Below are 19,311 nucleotides of genomic sequence, written 5' to 3'. Positions count from 1 at the left end.
GTGTAATGTATCCATTTAACGGTGAGAATTGAGTTGCAAGTGTTGAATTTCCCCATATCCATTTGAGCTATTGATCCAATGGTTGTTTTAATGATTATAGCTTTATAGTACAGTTTAATGTATTAAATATTATTCATTGGCATTCTTTATTTGGTTTCTTATAGATATTCACATTTGCTTAGACTGTAACAATACTATGTCCAATGTCTAAAAAACAAAATCACTTTCAAATTACAATTTGATTAGCTATTTTCAGTAGATTGTTTTTCCATCCAGGATCTATTGCATGTAGGAACACACACACACACACACACACACACACACACACACACACACACAAGAGGACAGTATTTATATACAACCAGGACATTTTGTATGCTTAAATTTATTCATTGACATCTTTTATTTTTTTCTTTCTGCTGTGGATAGATTCTTTTATGAATTGTTATTTTTAAAAGACTTATTGCTGATACATAGGGAAGCCACTGGTTGTATTTACTTCCTTAAATATTGCTTCTCTCACCAAACTATGTTACTGATTTTTAAAAATTTTCAGTGGATTTTCTTAGTTTTTTAAGGTGATTAATAATATTCATTTGTTTGGGGCATTGGGATATTAAAACCAAACTACACACTATATCATCGTAATCAGAATGTTTCATGAATAATCATATGAAACAAGTTAAGCAGAGCTTTTATTTTAGGGACTATCACTAACAACCTAGTTCAACTTCATATCTCATAGATAGCAAAGGGAATTCTAAACAAATCAAACAAGATTTAAAAAAAAAATTTTTTTCTTGCAATGGCAATTTTATTTCCTTTTGTGAAAATAAACAACTGGGAGTTTAAATTGTTCCCCAAAACCCCATAAAAATGAAAAGAAATACAGAAGAAGCGTGTGAGGTGATGGGGGAGGGAGGAGGGTCTTTAGAGCTTTGGCAGATTGTGTTAGCACGGACCCGACCCGGGTGACAGGAGCCAGACCTCAGAGCCAGGTCCTGTCTGACACTCCGGGGCTGTGAGGAGACATCTCGACTGGTAAGCGGGTGGAACACAGGCTTCTTCGCTGAGGAAGTGGCAGGCACCTTGAGTCCCTTTAAACGCGGGGAAGAACCATTGCAGAGGACCTCTTCCCCCCACCAAAAGCTGGAGGCTGGGGCATTAGGGCCACTGAGGGAAAGGGGACGCTGGTGGAGACAAACGAGGCCGAGGTGTCTTCTCACATGGTGACAGCCTTACACTGGGCAGAGGACGAAGATGAAGGCAAGAACCCACGGAACTGAGCAAAGGAGAAAAACGTGGGCCAAGTAAAAGGGAATGTCCAGGAATGGGATGTAGATGAAGAGGCTGCGGGCTAGAAATGGCAGTAACGACCAACATGCAGGCTGGGTGGGGGAAGCCGGGACGCTGGGGGGTGATGGGAAGAGGGAGGAGGGCAGAGAGTCCAGGAGGTAGAGACAGAGGTGTTTTCTGCCCAGGTCCATCCACTGCTGCACATATAGGAAGAATAACACACTACTTTTCAGTTCTTGTTTTTTAAAGATTTTTTGTTTTGTTTTTTAAAAAAGCCTTAAGATCAGCTACTGTTTACATCTACAGAACGTAAAGTGCTGCTGTTACCAGTCACTTTACAGAACAGTCCGGAGTGGTCAAATATTGACCAATAAAGTTTCCTTTTTTTTCTTCTTCTTCTTCTTCTGCGTCATTACTACTCGATGAGTCACGTGACAGCCTGCATGGGTCAGGGGGCAGCTTAGTGGGCAGACTTGGTGACCAAGGAAAGAGGCTGGGCCTGGAGCACGGGGAGGGCCTGGTGGGCATGGAGCGTGGCTGGGAAGGAAGGGGGGGACGTCAGCAGAGCTGTGGGCACGGACCCCGGGGGGAGGGGCCGGGACAGGGTGGGGGGCTGGCTGCCCATCTGGCCAGAGGAGGTGGCGGCAGCCTTCGCTGACAGGAAGGCAGCCGAGTGGAGAGCCAGCTGGGCCCGGGTCTCTGGCTTGGTGGTGAGGGAGAGGGGCTGGGCTTGCTCCGAGCGGGTGGCGGCCGGGGAGGCCAAGGCCGCTGAGGGGCTGGCCGGGGAGTCCAGCATGCTGCCGTGGGAGGAGGCAGGGCTGTCACAGGGCTTCTCAGGGGGCAGGTACGGGACACATGGCTTCTTCCTTTTGGAGGCCAGAGCACCTTCTGCCTCCTGGGCTTGCTGCTGGGCGGGGGTCTGGGACAGCTGCTTTTCTCACTTCCTCTTCTTTGTCTTACCGTAGTTGTCCCGGGCTAGTTCAACTTCATATCTCATAGACAGCAAAGTGAATTCTAAACAGCAACTCAAATATGATTTTTAAAAACATTTTTTGGCGGCGCCGCGCGGCTTGTGGGATCTTAGTTTCCCGGTGGCAGTGAAAGCGCAGAGTCCTAACCAAGGATCACCAGGGAACTCCCTCAAATGTGATTATTAAATGTGTATTTTTAAAGAAATTTAATTTTGTGATAGTATAAATAAAACCGTTTATGTTTCTGCTACTACTTTTCAGATTCCAAAAGGGTCTTTACATATGTTGCCTCACTGAATTCTCATGAAAATTCTGTGATATACAATTCATAATATTTTTATAGAGTAAGATTGTTGTGAGGGTCAAGGGTGATAATCTACATATAAGCACTAAGCTCTCTGCCAGAAAATGTAAGTAAGCATCAAGTGTTAATGATTATCATTATTATCATTTTTTTCTTATTTGCAACAACGTATCAAATAACTGATCTATGGTATCAATTATTTTATTATTTTTCATAATAATTTTCTTAATAACATTGCAAATTATTTTTCACCATTGCTAGTGATACCAGGCAACGGAACATAAAAAAACAAAAGTAGCACCTTCTCCATTACCCTTCATTTCATACTTCTTCTTTAATCAATATTAATTGCCTAGTTCATTTTATTCAACATTTGCCACATTTAGAAATATATATAATACTCCAAAATTGCATGTATTCATGCAAGTCGTTGTATAGAATCAAATATTGTGATGATAACAGCATTTATGTTTCTCTGTCTCTTCAAAGCCAGTTCATAAAGTTTGGCCTTGGTAGCTTCTGAAAACATGGGATCATGTGTGTTTTTCTCACTGACTTCAACACTTGTCCATTAGCTAGGCTGTTACCTGAGCTTTCAGGTAATCAGTTTGGAGTAATTTTCCAAGGGAGATTATAGAGTTTGACTAAGGCTACATCTTGATCCGGTGACTCACTGGAGACCTTGAAACAAAATAGCATTTTTACCAAGTAGAATTAATCTTACATAATCCATCTTTTTCATTAAATAACTCACCATGAACCTCCATCTGGGTGAAAGTAAGTAATGCCTTTTTTTTTGGGGGGGGGGTTGAAAATTATTTTATTTTTCCAGTTTTACTGAGATATAATTAACAAAGAGCACTGTATAAGTTCAAGAGGTACAGCATAATGACTTGACACACATATACTGCAAAATGATGACCACAAGAGGTTTGGTTAACACTCATCACCTCATATAGTTATAAAAAAATGTTTTTTCCTTGTGAGAACTTTTACTATTTGCTCTCTCAGCAACTATCAAATATACCACACAGCAATGTTAACTATAGTCATCATGTTTTATATTACATCCCTAATACTTATTTTATAACTGTAAGTGTATAACTTTTTACCACCTTCATCCAATTCTCCCAATCCCATCCTCTGCCTCAGGTAACCACAAATCTGATCTCTTTTTCCATGAATTTGGTTTTATTTATTTATTTTAGCTTCCACATGTAAGTGAGATTATTTCTGCCTGACTTATTTCACTTAGCACAATGTCCTCAAGATCCATCCATGTTGTCACAGATGGCAAGGTTTCCTTCTTTTTTATGGCTGCATAATATTTCGTTGTAGATATGTACCACATTTTCTTTATCCATTCATCTATCCGTGAACACTTAGGTTGCTTTCATGTCTTAGCAATTGTAAATAATGACGCCTATTTTTTTTTAATTCTAATTTTTTTTTAATCTAAATTTTAACACACATGGACTGAGTTTGGCTATGTTATAAATTGACAATATATCTGTGGATGTCTATTTCTGTTAAATACTTACTTTATGCAAGAGCAATTCAACTCTCAATTAAGTATATTGATCTTTGTCATTAATTGAGCCAATAGTGCAAGGTTTTCATTACTGTAGCATTACAATACCATTGAGGATCTGGTGTTTCAAATGCCTGCTATACTCTCTTTATTTAAGGATTTCATGAAATATTTTAAATTTAGATATTAATCTAAATATTGGCTTTCCATATTTATGAAAGTGTCACTTTGTGCTTTTGTTGAGAGTTTAGCTAAGCTACTCCATGATATTGCTGCCTTGGCATCCATTTTGTTCAACCAAATGGCCTGAGGGGGCCTTACACAGACACGAGTCCCTCATGCAAGCACATGCCCTACCTAGCAGCTGGCAAAGTCATAGGTAAATATAAGTTCCTGATACAACTTCCCCAAGAGTCCTTGTGATCAACAGTCTCCCCTCTTACGTGCCCTTTAGATAAGACACCCATGGGGCTTACCAAAACTTCACTCTTTTGACTTGAATTGATCAATCCCACTGTAACCTGGAAACCCCAAAGCACTCCACCCATGGATCCTAATAAAGGCATGTGCCCTAGGTCCTGTCTCTCCCTCTGGCTGCACTCTGCCTTGACCTCCCTGTGTTACCCCTCAAGGGGTGCCCCGTAATTCCTCCAGGACCTGTGAGTAATAAACTTCTCTATTTCAAATTCTGCTGTGATCTGACACTCTGTGCTCCACTTAACAAGTGTTAATTTGACAAATTCATGACAGCCTTTTATTCTAGGATGACTAAATTAAAGGAAATGCAAGATCTTTCCAAGACAGAGTTTTCTCCTTTCTGATATGTGAAATTGGCCATTTTGATTTGTAAATGTGTCTATATAAGTGTGTGTGCATGCCTGTGTACTTTTATAGGGGATGTATACAAAAATTTGAGATGTGTTGTGATAATATAATGGCTTATAATTCTATGTTGCTTTTAATCTTCCAAAAGACTTCCTCATTGACACCTCATGGCAATCCTGTGATGTAGAATTAATAATATTTTCTAAATCATAGGATTGCTGTGAGGATCATATGAGATTATCCATCAGTTAATACTAACACAAATGATCATTATTGTTCTAATTATTTTCATTATTATTTACTTTTATTTAACTTTATATGTTGAAGTAATTTTACATTCATAATGGATTGTGAAAATAGTACAAAGAATTCCTGTGTATCCTTCATTCAGCTTCCTTTTACGGTAGCATACTACCACATGGTAGGTACTATGGTAGCATAACCATAGTACATTATCAAAATCAGGAAATTGACTTTAGTAGAATACTATCAATTAGATTATAGACTTTATTCAGATTTCATTAGTTATTGCATGCACTCATTTCTCTCTCTCTCTCTCTCTCTCTGTGTCTGTGTATGTGTGCGTCTGTAAGTTCTATGAAATGCTATCACATATATGGATTTGTATAACCACTACCACAATAAGGATACATAATTGTTCCATCACCACAAAGGAACTCTATCATACACCCCTTTACAGTCACACATTCCTCATCCACCTCCATGCCTAAACCCTGGGAATCTGTTTTCCATCTCTACATTTTTTTCATTTAGATAATGTTATATAAATGAAATCATAAATATGTAATATTTTGAGGTTCTATTTTTTTTACCCAGTGTAATAACCTTAAGCTCCATCTAACTTGTGTGAGTATTAATAGTTCATTCATTTGTAATGCTGAGTAACACTCCATGGTATATATGTACCACAGTTTGTTTAACCATTCACTCATTGAAGGACATTTGTGTTATTTCCACTTTTTGATTATTAAAAATGGAGCTGCTGTGAACATTCGTGTACAACAGTTTTTGTAGACAAATTTTTATTTCTGTGGGATAAATGTTGAAGAGGAAGATTGAAGAGTCATGTGGTAAGTGTATATTTAGTTTTTAAATTATCTACCAAACTTTTCCAGAGCAGGTGTACCATTTTACATTCCCCTCAGCAATATATGAGAGATCCAGTTTCTCTGCATCCTTGCCAACATTTGGTATCATCACTGTTTTTTAATTTAGCTGTTCCAATAGTATGCAATGGTGTCTTATTGCAGTCTTAATTTGCATTTCCCTCATGGCTAATGATGTTGAACATCTTTTTGCGTTTTTGTTTTTGGTTTTTTTTTTGGCTGCACAACGTGGCATACAGGAGCTCAGTTTCCCGACCAGGACCAGCGATGGAACACGTGCCCCCTGCAGTAGAAGCACAGAGTCTTAACCACTAGACCACCAGGGAATTACCAATATACAAAGTTCCAGTTGTGCAGGATGAATAAATTCTGAAGATATAATGTACAGCATGGTGACTATACTTAATACTATATTGTAAACTTGACATTTGCTAAGAGAGTAGATTTTAATTGTTCTCACAGAAAAAACTGGTAATTATGTGAGGTGATATGTTAATTAGGTTGATTGTGGTAGTCATTGCATAATATATACATATATCAAAGCATCACTTTGTACACCTTAAATATATAAATTTTTATTTGTAATTAAATCTCAGTGATGCTGGAAAAAAGTAATTCTCCTAAGATGTTTATTAAACATGTCTTTTTCTCTTACACTTATTTATTTTCAAGATATCTGGTTATTATTGCTAGAGACACAGTAGAAAACTAGGTTCAGAGAAATTATTGATGTCCCTCATTACCCTTCTGATTGCAGTTTGCACCCCAATGTTCTTATGGCAAGCGTTCTCATACATACCCTTCCACAACCTACTCCATGCTCAAAAAAACCCACTCACGTTTATTTGTACATAGACATTATACCTATTTACACAGCCAAAAGAATTTTTTGTTTGTTGGTTTGCTTTACAATGAAAGCATCAAAATATTTGGTTCATTTTGTGCTGTATACAGTCATTATAAAATATTTAATAGGGAATTAGTACGTTTCTAGACTATAACTTTGTTGTGAAAATGAAGTGAGCATAATCCATCTGAAACTCTATGTATGGACTTTCCTTTGGACTAATTGCAGCCTAGGAAATTTGTGCCACTCTTCTCAAAGAGCACCACTAATATTACCAAACGAAACCAAAATTGAACAAAACAAACCAACAAAAACATCATCTAACAAGGCAGGGAGATATTATAGAAACAAGATCTGGAAGAAGGAAACTGTTGGGGGAGCTCCTGGAGAAGGATGTGACTGCTGGTTGACCTGTGAGCTGGTTCAGAGCAATCAGAGGTTCCGCTCCCCTCCCCACCCTTGGAAGATACTTTCTGCTCACTGTTCCCACAGTGGGAGCTGTTCCAAGGACACAGCCTCGAGAGAGTGAGGTGTTGCTGAGACCATCTGGACTGAATATATGACTGAACCCCGTTAAGGCCTCTATATGGACTTTTAAGATTCAAGCAAGTGGGGATGCAGCCCTGGGAGACAAGCCTTGTATGTAAATTCCCTTACTCAGTAAATTGCCGCCTACCAATCTGGGGCAGCCTACCTCTTCCTTCCCTCTCTCCTTGCCCTCCAGGAGTAAGGGGACCAGTTCGCAAACCAACAGAAACCCAAAGAGGTTAAGCCTGGCATTTGGAGCTGAATTTTTACCAGAAACCTGATCATTCTCTGTGTCTCCGTAGTTCCTCCTCTCCTTCTCAGACGTGCATACTTGTGCCTTTGGGATGCCATTAATTTTTTTCTGCTCTCTGCCTTTCTTACTGAAGTATTTATCCGGTAGACCTCATCTTTTAGTCGTTTGCTTGGATTTTCTAAGTGATATATATTATATAACACCTAAATGTAGTTACTAAGCCCCTGCTTGATATGTAACCATTAAGTAAAACTTAATATTTTTTTTCTTATTTAATTTCAAGAGCAATTACTGGATTTTTACAGAAGGCACAAGTGTGGCTTGTGGGGGTTAAATGACTGCTTTAAAGTCCTACATTCAGTGTCTGCTCCAAGGTTAACACACACGCATACACAAATACATCATATATGCTTACATACACGTATGTTTATGTTGATATTATAAATAACAAGTGTAATCTTTTCTCACAAAAATATGCAAACTTATAAAAAAATAATAATCCTCAATCCCCACAGGTACGTATCTTTCATACTATACTTCTTCCGTAATCGGTGCTAACCTGCCTGGTGAATTTCATTCAGTAGTATTTAATGCATTCATGTTCTCTCAGTGATCTCTCTCTCTCTCTCTCTCTCTGAATTTCAAGCCAGATCTGCCTCTTTTTATTCACTGCAGTTTTGCCATACAACTTCCTACCTGATATGTCAGAGATTTTCGTTCTTTTTGTTTTCGGTGGTTTACCTTGATTAACCTTATCCATATTCATGCAGGTAATATTTTATCAAACAACTTTTTTCAAATAATCAATAAAGCCACATTGGAATTTTAACTTATGTATTAATATAAATTAATTAAATATCAAACTAATTATGTAGAAATTACCCCAGTCTCACTTAGATTCATCCTTTCCAAGAAAATGATTGTTTTTCCATCTAAATTTACATAGGTTTTAACCATTCATGATAAACCTATTTCTGAGTATTTTGCTTTTTCTTTCTATTGTAAATGGCTTCTTAATTCTATTGCCTTTTACGAAAGATTATTACTAGTATATAAAGATTCTGTTAAATGTTTGTATACCTGTTTTCTGTCTATACACTTTTCTGAACTACTTTGTAACTTATCAGTTTTCCTAATGATTCTTTAGATTTTTCTAGGTAGATAATTATAATATCATCAATGTGTTTGAAGCTTTGTAGTATTGGAAACAATTCACATTTCAATGAATTGTATTCAGTTTATGCTATATTTGGTCATACAGAACAAATGTGACAGCAGATATACTTCTGGCACTGATTCCCTCTTCTCCACCCAGACAATCCCTTTCTTATATAACTGTGTTTTATGTCTCAACCATGATATAGGTTCTCAGGTAACGTACTTAGTGTGCACTATAGTGCCTACTCATAAAACCTAAACTCACTAGTGATCCTTCATTATGGCAGAATAAAAGGAATTTTGTAGCAAAAGGTAAAGGCAACAGGTTAGTAGGATGGTTCCTAACATTATCTTCTTATGCAGTAAATATGCAGGCCTTACATAAGCATACAGCATATTATCATGTATTGTTATGCTGTAAAGCATTTTCATGATACTTATAACCCCTTAACTTATATACTGATTATCAGCTTACATGATTAAAACACATATATGTGGGGGGTGGTGGTGTGATGAATTGGGAGATTGGGATTGACATGTATACACTAATATGTATAAAATGGATAACTAATAAGAACCTGCTGTATAAAAAAATAAATTAAATTTAAAATACACATATATGTGAGCATTTATCTTTTCAACAACCCTTTAATATAGTAATAGTAGTTTCTATTATTATTATTGTGCGGTAAATAAAATTAGACAATCCATATAACTGCATGAAACATAGTAGCTGAGTCCTCATAAGTAATAAATAAATGGAGGCTGCTATTGCTCTTTTTATTAGTAATACATTTTTTCTTTTGCTTACATAAAAGGACACCTGAAGAGGAAAAGTTAAATACCTTTTGTAAGATCACAAAAAGTGAAAAAGTGATAATCCAATATTTTTCGTCTTTTAAGATATATTTTCTTATTTAACATTGTTATTTCAATAGGAATATATGGTCATCGTTGCTAGAGAAACCGCAAAAATAAATACAGATAAGTAATGATGTTCCTCCATTATTCTGCTTCTGGTCAAAACTTTCCCATTATTACAACCCACTATATTCACCCAAGGGTACTACTCAATGTCAATAGACTGGTACATATCCTGGGATATCCTTCTCCATGCTCAAACAAATCAGTGCACAGCTGTGCAAATATATACACACATGAATGTAATTTATTCTCACTTCAGTACATAGAAATTTTGTTGTTCATTCTCTGTGTAATAACAAGATCATTGTGTGTGTTTGTGTATTGTTTTGCAAATTAGTTTAATCTCAAAATCTTATGTTTATTTCTCTAGATGAAATTTTTGTCTCTGCAGTATACATTGCATTTATATATATGTTAATTTTTCCTCAAATGTAAAATTTTCTCCAAAGAATCTGAGCCACATATTTTGTCTTTTTATATATCTGTTAGGTGTTTTATCTCATGCTAAATAAAAGTTTGATCTTTCAGTGGTGTTAGTAATGGCTTTATTATTCTTTTTTTGGAATTTATCTCAGTTTTACCTCTTTTTTGCATGAGCTCTAACAATGCATGCCGATTATATTCTACTGACTTCAAAAAAGAATAATTATTACAATGGATTATAATATATGGATTAAAAGAAAACATGAGTCTACCTTAAAAAAAAGTGAGAGAAGGACAAAAGGGAAATCTCCTTTGTACCAATGCCAACTACTAATTGCATAAGAAATGATGATAGAATTTTTTAATTGCCATTGTGCAATTCCCAATGTAATATATGATTCAATCAAGTATATTCAAAAGATTCCAATTGCGTGAAAGGTTATTGAGCAATGAGATATTCACATAGCCTTGAATATTGCCCCAAAGATTACTTATTAATTACAAAGAAACAAAGATACTATTAAAATGGAGAGAATTGGTAGTCACTCTTCTAATCCAGTATTCAAAATTATTACCACCAATATGGGACATTTGACATTATATGTCTCCTGATGCGATATAAGAAATATAGGAAATCATATAAAGTCCTTGTCAAAATGTTTAACCTGAATCTAATAATGTAGAAACAGACACTTGAGAACATGAGACATTCTAAAGGACAACAGACCTGGGTTCTTCAAAATTATCACTATCATAGGAGAAATAAAGTCAGGAACACTAGTCTAGATTAAGAAGCTAAAGAGACATAATAATCAAAGACAAAATATGACCCTAGATTTGATCTTGGATTGAAAATTAAATACCTATAAATGAAAATTCTGAAGATAATTGAGGAAATACAAATCTAAACTGGATATTAGATGATGTTGAATTTACAGTAACTTTCTTACCGTATGTAAGAAAGTATTCTCATTATTAGAAATTACAGGCTGAAGTATTTAGTGGTGAAATGTCAAGATGTATGTAATTTATTTTCAAATGGGTCAGCAAAAAGAGAAAATATGGTATGATGTAACAATTGGTGAGTCTAGATTAAGTTATACAAGTATTCATTGGAGTATTTAAAAATTTTTTCAAAATAAAAATCTGGGGGAAAATATAATGCTGGGATTTTTAGTCTCTCCCTGTTTTCTTGCCTTAAAACTGTAATGCATTTGGGGGAAAAATGAACATTTTTACAACAGTAAATCTTCTCATAAAGAAAGTTAAATATGTATATACTCCTGGATTCAATCCTTGGGCATTCCATTTCACTCTCTTGGTTTTACTCCTACCTTATTGGTCATTCTTTATGTCTCTTTTGTTAGTTCTTCCTCTTCTCTCTGTCTTCTAAATTTTGAATATATTGAGGCCTTGGTCCTCATCTCTCCTCTCTCTTCCTTGATTATCTCATGTAGAAGCATAGCTCTAAAATACCATCTATGCTGACAACTCCCAAATTTACATACCTCAGTCTACTTTCTCCAACTCTAAACTATAATAGTATATCAACTGTTTACGTCTCCACTTGGATATCTAATAAGCTTCTTTAATTCAGCACATTGCAATTTGAACTCCTAGTATTTCCCTTATGAACCTGCTTCACCCAGAGCTTACTCCATCTCAGTTGTTAGCAACTCCATCCTTCTAGTTGCTCAGGCCAAAATCTTGGAAATTGCCTCCTAACAGGACTCTCTGCATCTTACCCTTGCCTCTGTATAGTCTGTGATCAACACAGTAGCCAGAATAATCCCTTTAAAACTATATTGTATTAATCCTCTTCTCCAAAATTCTTTAATGGCTTTTCTTTTCAATCAAAGTAAAGTAAAAATCCCATAAGGTCTTACAAAGACCTATTTGATCTGATCCCCTGTTGACTATATGACCTAACCTCTTATTTCTCTCACTCTTCTTCAGCCACATTGAACTTGATTTTCCTAGAATGCCTGTGCCATGTTTCCTCTGCCATGAAAGATCATCCCCCAGATATCTGTATTACTTTATGCCTCAAGACCGCCTTCTATTTTTTTGCTAACCTCTCAACCTCACAACGAGGCTGACTCTGACCACCCTGTGTTGTATTAAAACTTGTAGCCATATCCCTACTCTTTTATCTTTCTCCATATTTCAATTTTCCATAGCAGTCATCAAATTCTAATATACAATTTTCTTATTATATATGTTTACAGTTTATTACCTCTCTTCTTCAATGTAATGTAAAGTCCATGGAGGCAGAGGTATTTGAGTGTTTTGTTCTCTGCTATAACCCAAGAAATTCTAATGGTGTCAGACATATAGTAAGTACTCAATAGATGTTTGTTAAATGAGTTAATTATTTTCAGTGTAAGTTTTTGCATTTTACTTAATACTTTTCCTGAACTTTTCTTAATAAATATTCTTTGGTACTTTATTATCCCTATTTTCAATGGGTTTTTGTACTCATTATTCCAGTTGATTAGTACTACTATAAAACAGAACTGTTACCTTCATCTTTCTTTGTTTCTCTCCATCCTTTTATGTGTCCAAAGCATTGTATAATTAAACCAAGACAGACTCCCCATCATCATAATTGAAAGTTCTATGTATGTTCATTGGGATCAATAGCTATGGCCCCCTTTTCATTTCTTTCTTCTTTTTTTTTTTTAACTTTCTCTCTTTGCATCAATTTTATTTATTTATTTATTGTTTTGGGGTTTTTTTATTTTTGTTTTTAACTTTTTAAATTGAAGTAGAGTTGATTTACAACGTTGTGCCAATCTCTGCTGTACCCCTTTTCATTTCTGATATTGGTGTTTTGCATCCTCTTTCTTTCTTCTTGGTGAGCATGGAAGATGTTTATCAATTTTATTGAACTTTTCAAAGAACCAGCTTTTGATTTATTTGATTTTCTCTGTTATTTTGCTGTCTCCAGTTTCATTTACTTCTATTCTAATTTTTATTATTTCCTTTCTTATACTTGCTTTAGGTTTAAATTGCTCTTCTCTCTCTAGTTTTCTATGATGCAAGCATAAGTTATAGATTGCAGATCTTTGTTTTTCTCTAATATATGCATTGGAGACTATAAACATCCTTGTAAACACTGCTTTCCCTGTATCTCACAAATTTTGATAGGTTGTATTTTCATATTCATTTAGTTCAAAATATTTTAAAATTTCTCTTGAGACTTTTTCTTTGGCCCATATGTCATTTAGTAGTGTGTTGGTTAATTTCCAAATATTTGGGACTTTTCCAAGTATTTTTCTGTTATTGATTTCTAGTTTACTTCTACTGTTGTCTGAGAACATAATTTGCATAATTCCTACTCAATTTGGTAAAGTAAGGTTTTTAAAATTTTTTCTTGGAGTATAGTTGATTTTAAATGTTGGGTTAGTTTCAGGTGTACAACAAAGTGAATCTGTTATACATATACATATATCCACTCTTTTTAGATTCTTTTCCCATATAGGCCATTACAGAGTATTGAGAAGAGTTCCCTGTGCTATACAGCAGGCTAAATTTGGTAAGGTATGTTTTATGGCCCAGGATGTGGTCTGTCTTGGTGAATGTTCTGTGTGAGTTTGGGAAGAACACGTATTCTGTAGTTGCTGGAGAGAGTATTCTATAAAAGTCAATTAGATCAGTTTGATTGATAGTGCTGTTCAGGTTAACTATATTCTTACTGAAAGACAGATGTTGAAGTATAATAGTTGATTTCTCTATTTCTCCTTGCAGTTTTTGTCTCCCAGATTTTAACGCTCTATTGTTAAGGTACACACACATCTTTTTGTTTCCCTGGAGAGTTGACATTTTTATGATTATGATCCTCTTTATCCCTGATAATTTTTATTGTTCCAAAGTCAGCATCATTTAAAATTAATATAGCTACTTCGTCTTCCTTTTGCTTAATGTTTGCATGGTATATTTTTTCCATATATTTACTTTTAACCTGTGTCTTTAGAGTGAGTTTCTTGTAAACAACATAGAGTCGGGTCTTGGTTACTGCCCCGACCCTTGTTATAGACATGAAAGAATTTTTCTTGGCTTTTTAACATGAGAACTTGGTGGGATCCCTGGAGGTAAAACTCACAAGTGTGGACGCCTCCCTAAGACTGCAGTCCCTAAGGATTCCTCGCTCTCAAACTAGTCTACGCAGTGCTTCCAGTAATTTCCCAAAGTTATGGTTTAAGTGTTCTTATCACTTTATGACTCTACTGGCATCTAATCCAAGTAAATTGATCTCAACTCTTCTTTGTATTCACCTTTCTCTCCAGATTTTGGGATAGTGGTTTGCCCTACAACTTTTATTCTTTAATGGTTCCAAGGAAAGTCACTGGTTTTCAGTTTGTTCAGTTTTTTTCTTGTATGTATGGCAATGATGATTTCCAAGCTCTCTACATGTTGGAGCTGAAATAGGAAGTTGTCCTTGTTTTTGAGTATGATATGCTTATGTTTGTTTGAGGTTTGTGTGTGTGTTTTTATTCTCTGAGGTTCTTCTGTCTCTGGTTTGCTGTCACTAATTTTGGAAAATTCCTCACCAGTGTTTCTCCAAATATTTATTTCTGTCCTTTTCTGGCTTTCTTTTTACAGTCCAGTTGTACACACTTAAGACTTATTTAATAAAGTACCACATCTATTGATACATTCCAAATATCTTAGCTCCTAGATAACTAATGATTAAGACCAAATATCACTGTTGGAATAAGGCATAATTATGCAGAGTAATTCCACAGATTTAGGCTTTGAAAAAGAAATGAGATCAGAACTGGTGAAAAAGTGGAGGGAAAGCATTTAATAGGGGATATTGACTTGAGCAAAGTTATCAGCGTGTAATTGTAAGAAATTTTTAGGGATCAGAGAATAGAGCAATCTGCATATAATGTTCATTTTAGAAACGAATAAGCTGTATGCCTTCTTTTTGCTGAGTTAATACCTACTCACCCTTCAGAACTTGCTTTAAATATCAGATCTAGCACTTTCTGACCTCTCCAGAATAGATTTAGTCCTCCTACTTTATGCTTTCATAGCACTATTTATTTGTTTGTTTTTATATCATCAATAGTAGTTGTACACATTTATTGAATGAGTACTATATGCTAGGAATTGTGTTAAGCACTTAAGAACGATATCATTTAAGTGTACGTTTAAAATTTGTCTTTTACCCTCCACTGTATGTAGCATAAAAGGACATGGCAGATACGTCTTTTCGTTCACCATTGTATCCCTAGTGCCTAGTGTAGAGCTTGCCACGTATTAGGTGCTTAATATATCTTTGTTGACTGATTAAGTAGTTAAAGATGTTATTGTTAACTTTATTATTTACTCCTAGCTAATGAAGATATTCTTCTTTCTAGTCCATTGGATTCATTTGTTGAGATTGCTAAATTACCACTTCAGTCAATACTTAAGGCTAGTAATTCTGAAAACGCCTAGAATGGCCCTGTGGTACCTTGAATGATTTTGGAGATGGATGAGAGAGAAATAACCGCTGACTAATTCACTGTATTCTGTTTGGACCACATAATCATGTGTGAAGTAGCTGCCACTTTGAAATGATTGGAATTTGTAAGTCATTTTATTTGGGATTTTAAAGTTAATTTAACCACGAGTTCCTTATTCAAAACCGATCTAAATGCATAGTATTGTCAAAATTATTTTCTTGCATTCTGTTCATATATGTATGTAGTTCCTACTTGGTTGAAATAATCTTGGTATAATAATAAAAAGTTCTGAATCCATTTAATAACCATGTGTAAGAAATAACTATATTTCTCCTATCTGTCAGCAAAGTGCTACAGTCTTTTTTTTTCTTCCAGTGACCTAGATACACCCAGAGCCTGTGAGAGTTACTCTGAATTTATCTTAAAAATCAATATCAGTTTTCCCTTGCCTATTACTATAGGGAATATTTTCTCTTTGCCTTCCATCTATCTGCAGTAGAAACTTTAGTCAGAGACAAACAATATGACAAGCTTTCCAGATTCATCTCCTAGAAAAGAAAGGAATTTTTCACTTTGGTTCATTAAGTAGAAATATCCTATCCTGAGCAAAGTCCCAAGCTAGCAGTTGCTAGCTGATGTTTAAAATAGATAAAAATAGATAGATTTAAATCATCTAGTATAATATTTGCATAGAAGTTCTTTTTCTCAGTAATTAATCATTGAATCATAATGTGTGTTCACTAACGTACCAAATGATACTTAGTTCCAAAAGATGAGCATAATAATTCCTTACATGTGTTTAGCACTTTGTAAATTCTAAAGATTTTCAAATCTGACAGCACAATTGATCCTCATAACAACCCTTTGGGGTAGGTAAGGTGAGTGTACCTGGCATTGTATTGGCTCATACAGTGTTCATTCCTTAAGCATTTCTCTTTTACATTCTTCTACTCCAGAGGCTGGAAAGATGAATTCTTGTTTTCCAGTCTCCCCCGCAACCAAGGCTGACCTTGTGGCATAGTTCTTGCCAAAAAGATGAAAGAAAGAAAAATCTAAGTAGTGTTCTGAGAAATAACTTTGATTACTGATGAAAAGAAGGACAGATAACATGTGTTTAGCCTCATTCCTTTACCCTCTTTGCCTGTAACACACAGATGTGATGCCTGGAAGTACAGGAGCCATCGTACAACCACATGGTAATGTTGGGGAGGAAGAAATTTTCCTCTACCCTTCTAGGTTCTTCTGGCTAGTGTAAATTGACATGAGACAGATTAGCAGGAGGAAATCAAACAAAGTTTAGTAACATGTATACATGGAAGAGACCCAGGAACACTGAGTAACTCACCAAAATGGCTGAAACCCTCACCTTATATACCATCCTCAGCTAAAAACAAAAGAGGATGTTGATGTAGTTAGTTGTTTGGGATTTCAAAGGGGAGAAAGGCAATTGACATGGAGATGGGAAAGCAAATGTTCGGTAAATAAATGTTTGCTGGGCCAGGCAGAGACATTCGGACACAGAAAGGAATTTTAACCAACAGACTTAGCTAAGTCCGTCCCTGTCCACACACCTAGTTCGTAATTGTAGTTATCTTTAGGGATAGCTCCCTTCCTGGAACAGGTCCTCTATCTACATTCTTTTTTTTTTTTTTTTTTTTTTAATCTACATTCTTTTAGGCACTTAGGGGGAAGGTCAAAGGTTCTTCCTGAGTCTTTTGGGCCTTGATTGTTTTCAGCTCCAAATAATCCTCATGCCAAAGAGACATTTCCGGGTGGCAAGTTTTACTCCCCTACAGTAATGATGGTGAAACACAAAGAGCCTTAGTCCTTTAATTCATTGTTGAGCACCTGAAACAATGCCTGCTCATTTTTGGATTTCTGTTATTGTGAGAGAAGATATGACATGTCCATTAACATAACAACAGCAGGGGAATGCATCTTTAGCTTTCTGTAGATTTTAATATGCTAATACACTTAAACTATTTTAAATGGCATCTTAAGCTAAGAAAATGAAAATTGTTATTCTTTTAAAAATAGAACAAATCTGGTAAAAAGATCTCAGTTACTTCTAGACTAGAGCACATTACCATTCTCTGGAGCCTGCTCTGAGCTCTAACATTTTCCATACTTACTAAGAAAACTGATGCATATATACAAGCACTTTTCTATGGTATTTACTCAAGAGTGGAATTGCTGGGCTATGGAGTACGTGTGTCTTCAATTTTATTAAATAATTCCTAACTGTTTTCCAAAGTGCTTATATTAATTGCACACTTCCACTGATAGAGTATTAGAATTATATGTTTTTCACCACTGGATATTATCAGAGTGTAAAAATTTGCCAGTCTGGAATGTGGGTAATGATCTTGTACTGTCGGGTTTTTTGTTGTTGTTTTTTAGTTTTTATTTCATAATCATAAACAACTTTGCAATCCAGCTAAACTTGGAAGGGGATATGGAAAATATGGAACCGAAAGAACTGCAGTGAGAACACAAAAATTATAGGATATTTCGAGCAGATGGGGGTGAAGGGGTGCTCTCCTGAGCTACAGAAGGATGTCTGGTGGTTAAGATAAAACACAATTCAGATTTATAAGATTTGTCCACAGTCAGCAATGGTGATCTTCTTGCTGGTCTTGCCATTCCTGAACCCAAAGCACATGGCTTCCACAATATTCTTGCCCTCTTTCACCTTGCCAAAGACCACACGCTTGCCATCCAACCACTCAGTCTTGGCAGTGCAGATGAAAACCTGGGAACCGTTTGTGTTGGGGCCAGCATTTGCCGTGGACAAGATGCCAGGACCCATACGCTTCAGGATGAAATTCTCATCATGAAATTTCTCCCCGTAGATGGACTTGCCACCAGTGCCATTATGGCGTGTGAAGTCACCACCCTGGCACATAAATCCCAGAATTATTCTTTGAAAGCAGGGACCTTTGTAACCAAATCCTTTCTTCCCAGTGCTCAGAGCGCGAAAGTTTTCTGCTGTCTTTAGAATTTGCAAACAGCTCGAAGGAGATGCAGCCCAAGGACTCTCCCTGGATGGCGATGTCGAAGAACACGATGGAGCTGACCAAGGTGCGCAGCGCTGGAGGCTCAGGGCGGCGGCGTCTGCAAGGCCTCTAGTACTGTGGTTTTAATTTATATTTTCCTGATTACTAATAAGGTTGAGTACCATTTCAAATGATTTTTGGACATGTGGAATTACTCTGTTTTGAAGGAACTGTTCAAATCTTTTGTTCATTTTTCTGTAGAGGTCTTTGTCTTTACCTTACTGATTTGTAAGATTATATATAAATATATATACCTGATTCTCATTATTCACAGTAGTTATGTTCTACAAAGTCACCATAAACACTGAATTAGCAAATGATGAGCTATGCTCTTAGGAAAAATACAGGATTAGGTTCCTATGGGTCTCTGGTGACATTTTCACCAACTGAAGTGTCATTTGTGTTGTACAGGTTCTTTGCCAATGTCCTTTTAAAACAAGCCAGTCTCATCAGCATTGTAAATCTTCTCTTCCCATTACTCTTTTCCTGTACAACACTTAGTGGATACTTTTAAAATTCTTCCACAGCCTCCTGACCTGCAGAACCTGCCTCACCTACAAGCTGAACGTTTTTCACACCATATTGCCTTTTGAAACAAGCAAGCCAATCAGC

At 36.0% G+C, this 19,311-nt stretch overlaps 1 pseudogene across 1 annotated transcript; it reads right to left on the bottom strand.

Moving 5' to 3' along the window:
* Positions 1 to 11,688: 11,688 nt before the first annotated feature.
* Positions 11,689 to 18,671, bottom strand: LOC309652374 (peptidyl-prolyl cis-trans isomerase A pseudogene; annotated as a pseudogene). The gene has a single exon. The product of its transcript is annotated as a peptidyl-prolyl cis-trans isomerase A pseudogene (transcript).
* Between the last annotated feature and the right edge of the window lie 640 nt (positions 18,672 to 19,311).

Source organism: Balaenoptera physalus (assembly GCF_965194825.1).
Source record: "Balaenoptera physalus genome assembly, chromosome: X".
NCBI lineage: Eukaryota > Metazoa > Chordata > Mammalia > Artiodactyla > Balaenopteridae > Balaenoptera > Balaenoptera physalus.
This window is presented reverse-complemented; position numbering and strand designations above follow the sequence as displayed.